This window comes from Agelaius tricolor, unplaced genomic scaffold (assembly GCF_023055355.1).
Source record: "Agelaius tricolor isolate 1412-34295 unplaced genomic scaffold, bAgeTri1.0.p SCAF_2, whole genome shotgun sequence".
Classification (NCBI taxonomy): domain Eukaryota; kingdom Metazoa; phylum Chordata; class Aves; order Passeriformes; family Icteridae; genus Agelaius; species Agelaius tricolor.
Window position 1 is genome coordinate 22226027 of NW_027269262.1, and position 14277 is coordinate 22240303.

Consider the following 14277-nt stretch of genomic DNA (forward strand, 5'->3'; position numbering starts at 1 on the left):
GACTAGGAACAAAAACATGTTCAAATTTAAAGGGCAAAACACATTTCAAATTGTTCAAATTTAAAGGTATAAGGTAATTTTATTATCAACAAGGTCAGAGGAAGATAATGGGAAGTAAAATAACCCTCTAAAACACCTTTTTCCCCCAGCCCCAGGGCCTCCCTCCTTCCCACTGACAGCACAGGGAGACAGAGGATGGGGGTTTGGTCAGTTCATCACCAGAGACTTTCTTCTGTGTGCTCAGAGAGAGGAGTCTTTCCTCTGCTATGCTGTGAGTCCCTCCCACGGGCAATCAGTCTTCCCAAAAGTGGGTCAGTCTTCCATGGGGCGCAGCCCTCACAGGGTGGCTGCTCTAGATTGTAGGAAAGGGCCCTCTCTCCCTATCTCTGGAGGTAGAAGCCCTGTCCCTCTGTTCAGGTTTCCTACGAGATTACAGCTTTCCCTGGAATCCACCCGCTCTGACATGAGCACTTTTTCCAAAGGCTGAGTGGGTCTCTGCATCCCCTGTGGATTTCATACATTACAGGGGGAGAGTTTCTTTCACCATAGTCCCCACTATGGCTTACAGAGGAATCTTGGCTCTGACACTTGAAGCACCTCCTCCCCCTCTTCTTTTTTCCCACTGACCCTTGTGCTGCCATGTTGTTTTCCCTAACATGTCCTCACTTCCTCCTCTTCTCTGTCTAGAAGAAAAACTGCTGCTCGTCGGCACCATTGTCAACAAGTTCCACTAATTCAAAGATTCCTGCAGGATCCCATAGTGCTGAGAGGTTGATTATGTCCAGGTCCCACATCGGGGAATTGCTCACCACATCTCCATTGCCAGCCAGGTGGCCCCTCCGTCATCGCGCGCGCAGTGGTGGCTGCTGTGGCACTATTCAATGCCTCTCTTCATGCAAGGCACTGGGAAGGAGAAGCCACCACTGCCACCCCTTCCCTTCTGCCTGTATCAGAACTGGCTAGGGGTGGCCAGGCAGGCAAGGATTGCTGCTGGCCACACTGAGATGGCGGCTGTGGCGGTGCATCGCTGCTTGCTGGGCTGGGATGGCCCCTGGTGGCAGCGCCTCACCAGCCGTAGAAGAAAAACCTGCCTCTGAGTTGTTTTTGATTTCCTTAAATATATCATCACAGAGGCATTGCCAACTTCTCTAATTGGGCCAGCAGCGTGTCCATTTTTAGAACCATGAGAGACTGGCTCTGTTGGACATGTTGGACATGGAAGCTTCTAGCAACTCCTCACAGAAGTCACTTTTATGGTCTTATTCTGCTACTGAAAACCAGGCTATGCCAAATCAACACAAGTATATGTCTGCTAAGTAGCAAGACAAACAGCTAATGAGCAAGATGTTCATACTTCAAAGGCTGAATGACAACATCTAGTTACTCTGGTATCAAAAAGTCCCAAACCATCTTTCAAAGGATACAGAATATGAGCTAGTAAGAGCAGAATATTTACCACAACTACTAACAGGAGCTGAGTTCTGTGCTTAGAACATGATTATATGTAATTATTTATATTTTCTTGGCAGAAAATTATATGCAGTAGGTAATGGCACAGCAGAGTGCACAAGGCAATAGAGTAGAGGATAAAGAGCAGAATTACAGTTTGAATTCCTGGATTGATGTTTCTAGACTGTTGACTTCACTGTGTAATTTTCTGATGAGTGTTAAAAAAGTCATGTTTCCTACTGCTTTACAACACAAAAAACAAATGCCAAAGCTTGAAGATCAAACTCAGCATCAAGCCAACTTTCATGCTGGCAAAAACATAAGAGGCTTTAGTTCTTCTGAAATATTCAGGAACAGGAGCAAACAGTGAAATCTTCTGAATCCTGTTTGCCAATAGTGAACCAGGAGTCTATGGAGATACAACAGCACATGAATCATCAAAACCAAGCACTAGCAGGAAAGAGATTAAGAGCAACCAAAATACAAAAAGAAAGGACATTATTTTAAGGCTGTAGTGGTCTAAATTATAACTTCACACTCTTGCAAATGATCATGCTTTTGATGGGTGTCTTTCCCATATTTTTATTTAGAGAACATATCGTTCTCCTACTCTTTTTTCAGTCTTGTTTTACAGCTTCTGTGTCACTGGGGTGTGCTTTCTTTTCAACCTTGACAATTCTGAGTATTCTTTAAAAGCAAAAAGAAGTATCACAGAGACAATATTTTTATGGCTTTGACAATGCCATTTATAGAAATAAGATCACCTTAATATCTGTCTTTTCAAAGAATCAAGGAACTATTTTTCCCTTTATTTCATAATTATATTTAGAATTCATGATGAGAAAGCTACCTCTGACATCCTCACAATTTTTTTAGATATTTTGGCATGAATGAAGAAAGACTGCTTGCATTCTTGGTTCACATTGTACTACGCTGCATATGACTCTGTTGGAAATATGTTGTCTTAATATCTCTTAATTATAGGAAATTCTGTAGTAGCGTTCTGTTTTACTTGTAAATTATTGTCTCACCAATCATCGGCAATCAATTCATATCAGCAATTAATTGATATAATTAGTTAGATGAATGATAGTCATTTCTACTCTTTTGCATGTTCCTTACAAGAAAATAAAGGAGACCCGTCTGTCTCCCCTCTATCTTTTTAATGTCTCTACCTCACATTTATTGTTAAATAAAATCCATATTATTGGCTGCAGCATATGAACTCATTTGAACCTTAATTTGGGCAGAGGCATCCCTAAATAATAGGGTCATAACAACCTCATAAACAATTTATTGGTTTATACTTAGCAGGAAACCTCCTACTCTTTGTCTACTTCATATCTCTTCACCACATTAACCAAAGACATTTGCAAATTCTTGTCCCTCACAAAGCTGAATCCATCTTCAAGTTGCTTTAGAATTGGGTGTAAGCAGTATCCATATCCCTTACACAAAATATGTCATTAGGGAACAATCTCTAGTGGGGAACACAGCCCACTTAGGTTCCAGGCAAGGCATTCCAGCCTGTAGCTTGGTTATGGTTACCCTTTCTCCTATTTTAGTGCTAATTTGAAATTTTATTTTTCCTCAGAAATGTAGATGAAGATTCACTTGTTTAGTTAAACTTCTTTGTTCAACAAGTGGCAGCAAGAAATTTTTTTCTCTTTGAAAATCCAACATCCCTATTACCTCTGCTCCATATACACATTTAGACATTCTCATTGGTAAGGAGCAAGAGAAATTCAGAGAAATCTGTTGGTCTCAAAGAACTTGACTTCAAAATATTGGATAGGCTGAACTGAGGATTAATGCCAGAGAATCAGTTACATTAAATCTCATTTTCTGTAAGAACCAGCTTAGGCTAACTGATATACAGATGATTCTTCTTTCATTTTCTAAATTTTGTAACTACAGCAGACTTTTAGAATATCCTCATTTTTCAAGAGTTACAGGAGACAGAGACTCATAGATATTCTAAGTTGGAAGGGACCAACAAGTATCATCAAAGTCTAACTCCTGGTTCTGCGCAGGTCAGTCCCAAGAAACCCACCCTGTGCCTAAGAGCATTGCCCAAATGCTTCTATAAATGCTCCTTGAACTCCAATGCTGTGATTCCTCCTCATTCCTGCATAGCATCTGTAATTTTCTGAAATATCTTCAACTGTGGTCTGTCTTGGAAGTGCAATATCCCTACAGTCCTTGTGTTTGCTTAATCCAGAATTCACTATCTGTCTCTAATGAGTTTTGCCTGGGTATTAGTTGCAAAATTTTACATCATGGAATAACAGAGGTACAGCCCAATCTTCCAGAAGGACACAGAAACACAGCCTTCACCCTGCAGCAACACTATGCAAAGTGTTTTTGCTCATGTCACAGCCTAACAAACTGAAGGTAACTCAACGCAAAACACAGTGCAAAACACTTTCTTCAGAGATAGCTTTATCTTCTAATTGTATATAAACAGATAATAAACATTTAAACACAATAAGGTAAAACTATCCAATTCCCAGTACCCTCTCCTACAGACTTCAATTTAAGAATCCCAAACAACAGACACTTTTCTTCTGATACCTCCTGGTCCACCTCTGGGTGACCTGACTGAGACTGTTAATGTCTTTTTTCCTAGAGTCAGGACAAAGCAAATCTTTACTGTTAGCTTTCCCCAATGCTTTAACTGGTTTTGAGTTGCTGCCCAAGACAAATTACTTTTCCCACTATACCTAATGAACAACAAAAGAGAAGCAAAATGTTGAGCAAATATCTTAACAAGGCTGTCGTACTTCAGTAGATGGTGTCCAGGGCCAGGCTGAGGTGGATGCAGCAGAGCCACCAGAGGTCCTGAGCAGCTGCAGGCCCCAGCCTTGGGAGCATAAGCCTTTTTCAATAAGTTCAGCAACCCCTCTCCCTATAAATTTCAACTGAAAAGGTAGGATTTCCTTTTATAAAGTGTGTTCCTACATCCTGTTTTGTTAAGATTTTAGAAAGTGACTGAAATTGACTTTTTGGATAAAGATTATTTTATCCAGGTGTTTTGATGGGTATTATTAGTGGGACATGCTGGTTTGGGTCTTGGTGTTTGATTTCTGTTTGTTGGCTTTTTTCCACCAGGGCACTGTCTGTAGAACAAAATGTTCCTAATAATTATGGAAGGCAGGGCAGTACATTTTTGCTCCCACCCTGGAGGACACAACCAAGGGAAGTCCAAATTCTTGCACTGAAACTCTCTAACAGAGCACCTCTGAAAACTTCACTGCCTTTTTTTCAGGATGGTACTCAAAGTCAGGTCTGAATAGGTAAGAGCTCCTGTCATGGGTACCCTTCTTCCTCATGTGTTCAATAATCGAATATAATGAGCTGTGGCTGAGAGAACAATAGACACAAGCCCTGGGCATAATAAACCAGGTCCAACTGGGCAAAAAAAGAAAGAACAGACCATGGGGAGCCTAGATGCTGGCCACAGATCAACAAGTGGCTAGAGAATGATGCCTTAGCATTTTGGAAGAATATACTGGGATATCATCCTGGACTGATTTGATTGGCAGCTTGTGTTGACATCTGCCTAAAAGCCCTCAGTAGTAAAAATTGACGGAATATCATTGCTTGCCACCCAGCACCCTGTAGAAGCAAATTGCCTGGTGCCAAGCCACTGTCTAGAGGCTGACACTGAGACTGGCTGCAGCAAGTGTTGCAGTTTCCCTAGATTCAACAATGCCAAGTCATTGGAGACATGTATAGAGCAGTTCTCAGTTACTGCAGGTGCATTGTGCAGGGGGAGTGCAAAGATTTTTCCTAATACAGGTGGTCACTTGGACCACTTTATAAGTTCAGCTTAACAGTGTCATGTTTGACTAATATTCATGTTTCTCCGTATTTAGTTTTACTATATATGCTTAAGGAAAAAGCAGTTTTTAAAACCTGTACCCGTTCCCTTTAAAAAGAACCTCCTGTGATAGAGATGGTGTCTTCTAACCAAGTTGGGGATAAAATTACTATTGTTCTTCATGGTTTGCTAGTTTGCTGCTTCAAGGCTTCTTTTTAAAGTTAGACTACCTTTTCAATATACTTCTATTTTATCTCATCATCCTTTCCACTCTCTTCAGCAGGTCATAAATATTTATGATTTGTGACTCCTGAGGAAGAAATAGACAAAATCCCTAGCATCTAAAAATGGATTTCAGTCAAGCTACACACTCAGGATACTTCCTATTTAGTCTATGGGGAACTGGGTTGTTATTAAGACTTGAAAACATATATCATCAAATGGCTTAATCATCTCTGTGTATTCTATTTTTAATTAATCCAGGTATCAACAAAAGTTGGGGGAAGAAAAATTTCCTTTCTATACATTCTGCTGGTAATTTTCCCAGCTTTAAGAAACCTTTCCAATTAAATTCTCTCTTCTTTAAACCCCCCCCCCCCCCCCCCCCCCGCCCCCGACTGTAATAAAACAAACAATAAAATTCTCTTGGGAAAATCAGAGCTGCATCATAAATCCTGAATGAGTTGGAAGGAATAGAGCTCTTTTTTACTCTAGACATGGTCTAAGTCAACACACTGCCAAAGGTATTTTTACATCATAAAATATGCTCCTGAAAGGCCCTGTCTCAAAAATTTGTGGAGAACAGTTTTTCAAGTGGTAGACAGTTTCATCTTTTCTGAGACTTCTAAACGTGTCTCCCTGGATTTGCGAATTCCTTTACCTCAAAGGAACTTATGTGAGGAAAAGGAAAAATTATTTGAGATTAAATTAGGTAAATTTCAAAGGGTAAGGAGAGTTCATTGTTTGTCTAAAAGGGAAAGCAATAGCTTCATGTAATCTTAATCATATCCCAGACAGTAAGAAAGTAGTGCCAGTAGTTAACAATGGAATAGTGAAAGGTCATAGATACAATTTTACAGTGCTTCCTTGGAAGAATAGCCCAGTTTTGCAATAGTTTTTAACTCACAGGTCTAGTTATCCTAGATTTTATAATTTTCTCCACATGCTTCACAGAAAGAAAGCCTGTTCAATCATTTCTGAAATCATCTTAGTCAGGCACATGTTTATGATTCTTGGCCTTGTCCTGTCCAAGCTCAGGAGCTTCAGTCAACAGTCTTTTTAGGTCCCTTCCAAAATAGAATATTCTATGATTCTGTGTTTGCCAATGCCACTAGTGAGTTCATAAACCTGTTCAATAATCTTCATTTTTGTTTCAAATTTTTGGCTTAAAACCTTTTTTAGTTATTCTTCCCAGACATTCCATACATCTGAGAACATTTATCACACCTCTGTCATTTGCTGTTTTACCTGTAGCTGGTTCCTTAATAGGGAAGAGAAAAAATTATGAAACAAAATGGTTTTATGGGAAGTATTACATATACAATATATCACAATAAATAGCAAACACACCATAGTAAAAATGAAGACACAAGTTATAGATATTGAAATCAAGGCAATTTTTTCCAAAGAAGTAAAATTCTTTAGTGCTATTTCATATTTACAATATGAGTTTATAATCTTAAATTTAGCATTGAAATTCCAGAGTGCACAGATATCAAAACTACTTGTAGAGCAGAATATGAAACCACTTCCTCAAAGAAGCCTTTTACACAATATGAACCTCATATTATTTTTTTTCCTGTCACTTCTTAACTCTTACATGGCTAAGGCATATTAGAATATTGAATTGTGTTGGCTCTAAACTAAGATTTCCAGTGGTACAAAAATAATATTAGCCCTTACTCTTATTAGTATTATTGTGTCTATTATTTTGATTAACATTTTCTTGTGGCTTACTAAACCAAAAATAAAACTAGCAACAACACTAATACTTTTTTTTTTTTCTGAGTAGCTTACTGTAGCTTCATGAGTAAAACCAGAAGCTTTATACTTAGTATAATTTTCTTACCTTACAAAAGATTCTCAGATTAATTTTTTTTTTACAGATTTTTTGTACATATCTGAAGGTCTAAAATATAATGGAGACCATCTTCTTAAACAACACACACCCTAATAATTGGCAGCTGGACTGGGGAAAGCACATAAATACAAGTCTTTTGGAAAGACAGATCTGTATTAATGAGATAGTCCAGGATATACTGTTCTGGGAAGGATGGGCTTAGGAAAAATGCACAGATTTTCATGTTTTGGACCAACCCTGGAACCCATTACTTTCACCACACACTAATTTCTCATTCAATTAGAACATTACTGAAAAGTGTTACAATTTCAAGGCCATTGTGAATCAGTTACTTACATTCCTTCCTGAATGTGCAGTTGTTTCCAGTACCCTGTCACCACTGAGCCAGGCTTACCATGGTAGTTAATGCCTCAAAAGTAGAGTACAAGTGCCAAACTGGTACCTTGGAGTAACAGCATGACATGGTGCTTTCTGCTGGAAACCAAATGAGTTTAATTAATTTCTATCCAGGGGTATCAGGTTAGGCTGCCACATGCTGGATTAAGAGATCCTATTAAACATGGCCAGTATTGGAATTTCAAAGTTTTTCAGAAGATGTACAGATGTACACTGTTTAGTGAGCTAATAAAACACAAATAGCAAGAGATAGCCTGAAGCTTCTATACCATTGAAAAAAAAAAGATTTGCTCATATTGTGTTAATGGTGTTTGTTGATGATAAAATAGAGGAATCAAACTATGAAAGATTCATGGATTCAGTGATTGCCAGCAAAGAGCAGAAGCTCCCCCTTATTTCCATTCATAACTAGTCAAATAAACAGTGTTTGTTTCTTTCACTTTTGCAGAAGAGTTAAATATTGATCCAGCTATAAGCACGGCATCAGAAAAGATGTGATGAATGGCTTTAAACAATTTAGTCTATATAACTCATGATAGAAGTAGGTTTTGCCTCTTAGGTTTCAGAATTAGACCAAGACTTTAAAGATGTTTCCCTGACATCAGGGAGGCCAGCACGAATCATGTGGGCTCACCCCATTATTCACTTCCTGCCCGTTCAGGAATTCAAGATGCAGGTGGCTTCTTTGCCCTCCACACCTTTGGTTTGGGTTTTGGTTTCTTTTTTGGTTTTTGTTTTTTGGTTTGTTTGTTTTTTTTTTTGGTGTTTTTTGTTTTTGGGTTTTTTTGTTTGTTTGTTTGTTTTGGTGGTTTTTTTTCCTATTATTCCTCCTGCATCACCTGAAAACTCCTAATTTTAATAGGTGTTTGCTGCCACTATCAAACTTGATTTATTGTTCTATTGTACTTAGGTCTGCTGAGTATCTGAGATTATTTTACAGGTAGGATTCAAGTGTTAATCTTTCTCTGAAAAATGTTTTATTAAAGGACAATGACAAAACCTTTTTCAACAAGAAGAAAAAAGGAAAATAGTAATAAAAGATGAAATTTTTTTGACTACACCAAAACTGAATGGAAAATGAAGAGTATAAAAAACCACTTTGCACTATCACATAGGGGGAATTTGTTGTGAACATGAAAAGACAAAGCAAGTCCTGAACTGGGAAGAAATGCTATACAGATGGATTCCATTGGGATAGAGGTTTTACTGGTGGATTTAACAGAAAGTTCAGGAGAATTTGATGTATGGAAAGAGTTGTTTATAAGCCTCCTGTTTCATGGCAAAACAAAAAGATACAAGGGTTGCAGTTAAAACATTTGGGTGTTAAATTTCAAGCAGTCTAAGAGTGCTTTGTGGTGAAGGCAGTCAGCAAGGGATATCAGAATTATAGAATTCAGGGCCTGGGAGATGCAAATTTAATAAATTAGTTCAGTAAATTTTCTGTCCACTGTACAGTGTACAGTGTCCACTGTACAGTGAGGATTTCTTGGATGTCTGAGTATGATATCAGTCATCTAGAAGGAACAAGTTTGGAATGGCACTTCATTTCTAAAAAGTCCCAAAGAACTTAGTAAGCCCCATAGAGGTAGTAGTGAGATGGAGTCATGAGACCATATTATCTGTCCCACTGTGTACAAAGAGAAGAGGAGAACATCTATTAAAAGAAAAGTATGTGTTATTGCCATGCTTTATTGGACAGTTGAAATAGACAGTTTCCCAGGAGTCTTTAAGACTCAGTAGGACCTGTTACAAATTCTCCTCCAGGGGTTCCTAGAGGAGAATTCGTAACAGGTCCTACTGAATAAGAAAAATTTAGTAGTTTAGAGATAAGAATAATTTAGCAGTTTAAAGATTAACTTCTACTTGGAAGCTGAATTTTCTGTTTCTGCAATCTTACTCGGACACTTTCTAGGTACTTTTCCTGGAGGGGGGTTGATTAGCCTATGCTCACTGACCATGTGGTTCACGCCTTTCAGAATTATATGCGCTGATCTTTTGACAAATACAAGAATCTACCATATACAATCTAAAGTTAGAAACCCTAAAGCCCTTCCTATTTCCTGTACTGTAGAAAACAAAAGCATTAATGAAAAATGAAAGTGCTGTGGCACTAAATCAAAAAGGCAAAGTAATGACCTCTCAAATATAGAAATAAAATTAATACATGAAGAAAAATAACTTTGCCTTCCACATTTGTATTAAAAATTGTGAGGCTCTAAAGAAATGTAAACTTAAGGAAAAATGAAGGTTGGAAAATGTGGCCTAAAGAGTTTTCTATTCATAAGCAGAACTGCCCTGAGTTCAATATCACATTTGCCAAGACAGACATGAAGCCAACCTTTCCACCTCTACAATGCCATTGTGACAACATCACGCTTCAATTTTTGTAAACACTCTAAATATTTGCAGGTTTAGACAATATTTGTCTAAATATTGTCCAATTGAATTTATTCCTTTCTCCTTCACAAGCCTGATTTATCTAAATATACATTAAATTCTACAAAAAGGTTTTTTTAATCTGTCTAAAACGTTTCAGCTTCCGTCATTTAAGAAAAGAAAGAAAACTACATGGTTTTGAGCCCAACTTTCACTCTTTTTAATGGTCATTTATATTAGGCATATCTTTTAGCATCATTGTGTTAATTTGATAAGTTTCATATGCTCCAAATTATAGTCTCCTACAAGTAACGATGAACACAAAGCTTGTTTTGTTTTCAGAACACAGCACTGTCTTTCAAAGTATCAGGCAGGCTCAACAATTCCTTGCGGAATTATTCTCTGAAGGGAAGGTAGCAGAAGTGGAAAAAAGCTAAAGAATGAAAATAGGATGTGTAAGAGAGATGTAAGCTGTTCCATAAATAATCCCATGGGAAAAAATATGTAATGAAAAACTGTTTTTTAGACCTAGCAAAAGCAAAAGATCTTAAAAAATGGTGTAAGACTTGAAAATGGGAAATTAGGCTGACAAAGAACTGTTGATGAGAGAAGATTCAAGCAGAATCTTGGCAATGCACAAGGTTAAGACATTTCAAAAATGTGCTGTAAAAGCACAAGCTAAATGCTGAAGGTGTAAAAATCCCTACTGTGACTGTAGACTAATGGACTTTGGACTTGTTTTGCTGAGAAAATAAATATTGTATGCCATATTTGTTACTCAGTCCCACTTAATTGACTATGAACATAATCATTAAGTAGCTTCCAGACTGTATGTCCATTATATAATACAAATACATGTGCACACATATAGACATGCTTTGATTTAGGATTAACAGCTTTCCATTTAACTCTTCTCCACTTCACCCAAAATAGTGCTAGAATAACGTACTTCTACATGAAAAAATGTTAGCAAGAACCAGTGTCTCAAAGTTTATGTGTGTAGCATCCAAGCACATATATTGTACATTTTAAACACAATTATTCTAATAGCTAAAAGCCAACTTTGAACTTCATTTTTTTTGTTTCAAAATAAGGTTCAATGCTTATATTTAGATGCAGATAAATATAAATGCAGATATTAAACGTCTGATTTTAAAAAAATCTCTTTTTAAATTTTTATTTCATGACAATTCCAACCTAACCTCAAACAGATAAAAAACCATCTGTCCATTTCAACAGGAAGAAGAACCAGAATTTGTTTCCCTTAATCAGTGTGCTATAAGAAAATACTAATTTTCATGCACATACTGTTTTAGAGGCAATGCAAGATGAATGACAAGGAAATAATTTTATACTACCTGTATGGAATAATCACATGTAAAACAAGACTTTCTTAGAGTCAAAGAACAAAATGCTAGTTAACAAATGGCTATACTATGATAAAAATTGAAAAATTACCATTACTACCATGATAACACTTTTAATATCTGATTAAATCTCCTCTCTTGAATGAAGCTTTAAAATCATTTTTTTCACTTGAGAAAGTATAGCAGACTCCCTTGAATACCTAATTTGGTGTGTTTTCCAATACAAGAATATTTTAAGGCAAAAAATCATTTTAATTTAAAAGGAAAAGAAGTCAGAGGCCTATATTTTTGTCTTTCATCCCATTCCTACTGCCAGCCCTGACTGTGAGATGAAATTTGTGTTTGTTTCCAAAACACATCCAATATTAATTGGAAATAAAGTTGTCTGAAAATGGTTTCTACCTGGAGTCCTACTCCACAACTGGAAAGTACACAGAATTGTGAGCACTTGTTCTCCAGCTGTACAGTTAGGAAAGTGAACATATGTAGTTTGCTATTAAATAGAATTCAAAGGTCTTCCTCTTAGTGATATCAGTTCTTAGTTCTACCAAATTCCTTCTGAAGAAGCAAGTACTTACATGTTGTATAAACAGGTCTTAGATGACAAAAATGAGAAGCCATTCAGAATAGAAAAAAAATTGATGAAAAGAAAACACAAGAACACTTCAAAGATTCTTCTGCTTACTTTTTTTCTCCCATTGAAAAATGTGTCAACTGAACAGGGATGTTGCTTTGAAAAATGTGTAATCTATATCTATTCCTTTCATTTTTCTTTTCTACTACTTTTGGGAAAAAGTATGATCTCTTTTTGATCATCCCATTTGACTCTTTAAGCACTTATAAATATCATTTAATGGCAAGTCAAAGATTACCCCTCTGTACATAGAATTGATTTTCCTTATTCATCTTGTGGTTTTGTTTGCTTTGAAGTTTTTTTCTCCCTTCACTTATAAGAGAAAATCTAGGGAATTGTTATTTCCCCGTTTTATTACTAAGAAAAGGTTAAGAAAGTATTCTTCAATATATTTGCGCAGAGGAGTCTTGGTTGAAGTTTATCTCCAATGTAACCAATTAGAATGAAATGAGATTTTTTTCCTTCTGCACCAAAGACCTGACATTTTATCTATGTGCACAGGGGGTTTAATGCACATTCTTCTCTTTTATAAGCACTGAGTTCCACTCAGATCCTCTGCATTTTCCCAGTGATATAAACTGTCCTTTTGTTTCTTTTTCAGTCTCAGTAGTAATGAAGTGAATCTTAACAAACAATCAGTCCCACTCTTACAGAAACAGTACAACAAAGACAAAATTCTCCCAGCACAGCAGAAACTACCACAGAAGAAAGCCCCCCTCAGCTCTTACATGATATCATTGGTCCACTAAAAAGCTTGGGGCTCTAACTGATAACTTGGAATCCACGGAATCCACATGTTTCTGTGTCCTATGCAGAGCTTCCAGCCCTTGTAACTGAGAACTTTTTAGTGTGTCAGAGAATGGTATAGTGCTATAATGAAATAATAATAATTAATACAATAACAATAATAATAATATCAATATAAAGTTCAATTATATGAAATTGGCTTTATGTTAAGCAGCTGTGTCTTAATGGAAAGAATGACAATGGAGGTGTACCTTTTTTTTTGCTCAACATCCAATTAGTTGTAGTTAATCTGGTATACTCATAGTAGAGAGAATTACTAGTTTCTACATTTTTTTGAAGCTTTGCTCAACCTTTACATTTGGAGTGAAAAGTGAGGTGTCTCTCATTATTGTTTTTATTAGCCTGACACTCTGGACAACTAATAACTAATTTCTCATAACTAATTTGCCATAGAAATGGAAAAAAAATTCATCTGCAATCATCACCCTAAAGAAAAATCTTGTCATGAAGCTGGCCACTCACATTAATGTCCTGCTACTAAAAACCCAAAAAAAGGGAATGCAGTTGTCACAGTAATAACCAAAACTTAACTTTTGCACAGAAAGTTAATATATGTGAGCTCGATATTTGATTTTAGGCATAACAGATAAGTGTAGTCAAAGAGGGGTGGACCTAGTAGAGAAATTCTGAAAACACATTTAAATCAGTGAGGAATGGATTATGAAAATAATTGTGGACAACATTTGCTTTATTTTTTTCTATATTCACTGGCTGTAGTAAATATTTGAGTGTATTCCTCTTGAAGCTCCTAATTGCTCTTTTTCCTAGATTTGGCTGAGAAAGCTTAAGAAAAGAAAGTTCAGAGATATGTCGGGAGGGGTCAAACAGAAACAAAGGGGTCAGAAAGTCACAGAAAAAACAACTGAGAACCAGTGCAGAGTAGTTACCTCTGCACTTTGGGAAGCTTTTACAGAGTTTGCTCCAGTTCAGTAAACCGCTGAGACCTCTGACAGTCTGAATGCAAGGGCACACTTGAAGAAATGTTTATAAACTTTATCTTACTTGTATTAATCTGGCAGAGTTTATTCAGGATTTCTCTGTTTAGAATCCTTAAATATCCTAGTTTGGATTCCAAGTCATGCTGTTTTACTTGGAAACATTTTTGGCTTGTTTTGTGATGCTTAGGGTGAGGAAAGTAGTTGGATAAACCTCAACTCGGGCCTTATAGTAATAGTATTAGGTGATGAAAAAACACCAGCAGAAACAATAACCTGCTTCCTAGGTGGTGATAAACAATTAAAACACACTAGTAAACATTTCCTTATATGTAAACTGTAGATGATCTATTTTTCTGGTTTCTATAACTATTCTTTTTGGTTTGTGGGATCACCCTAGGAAACCAAAA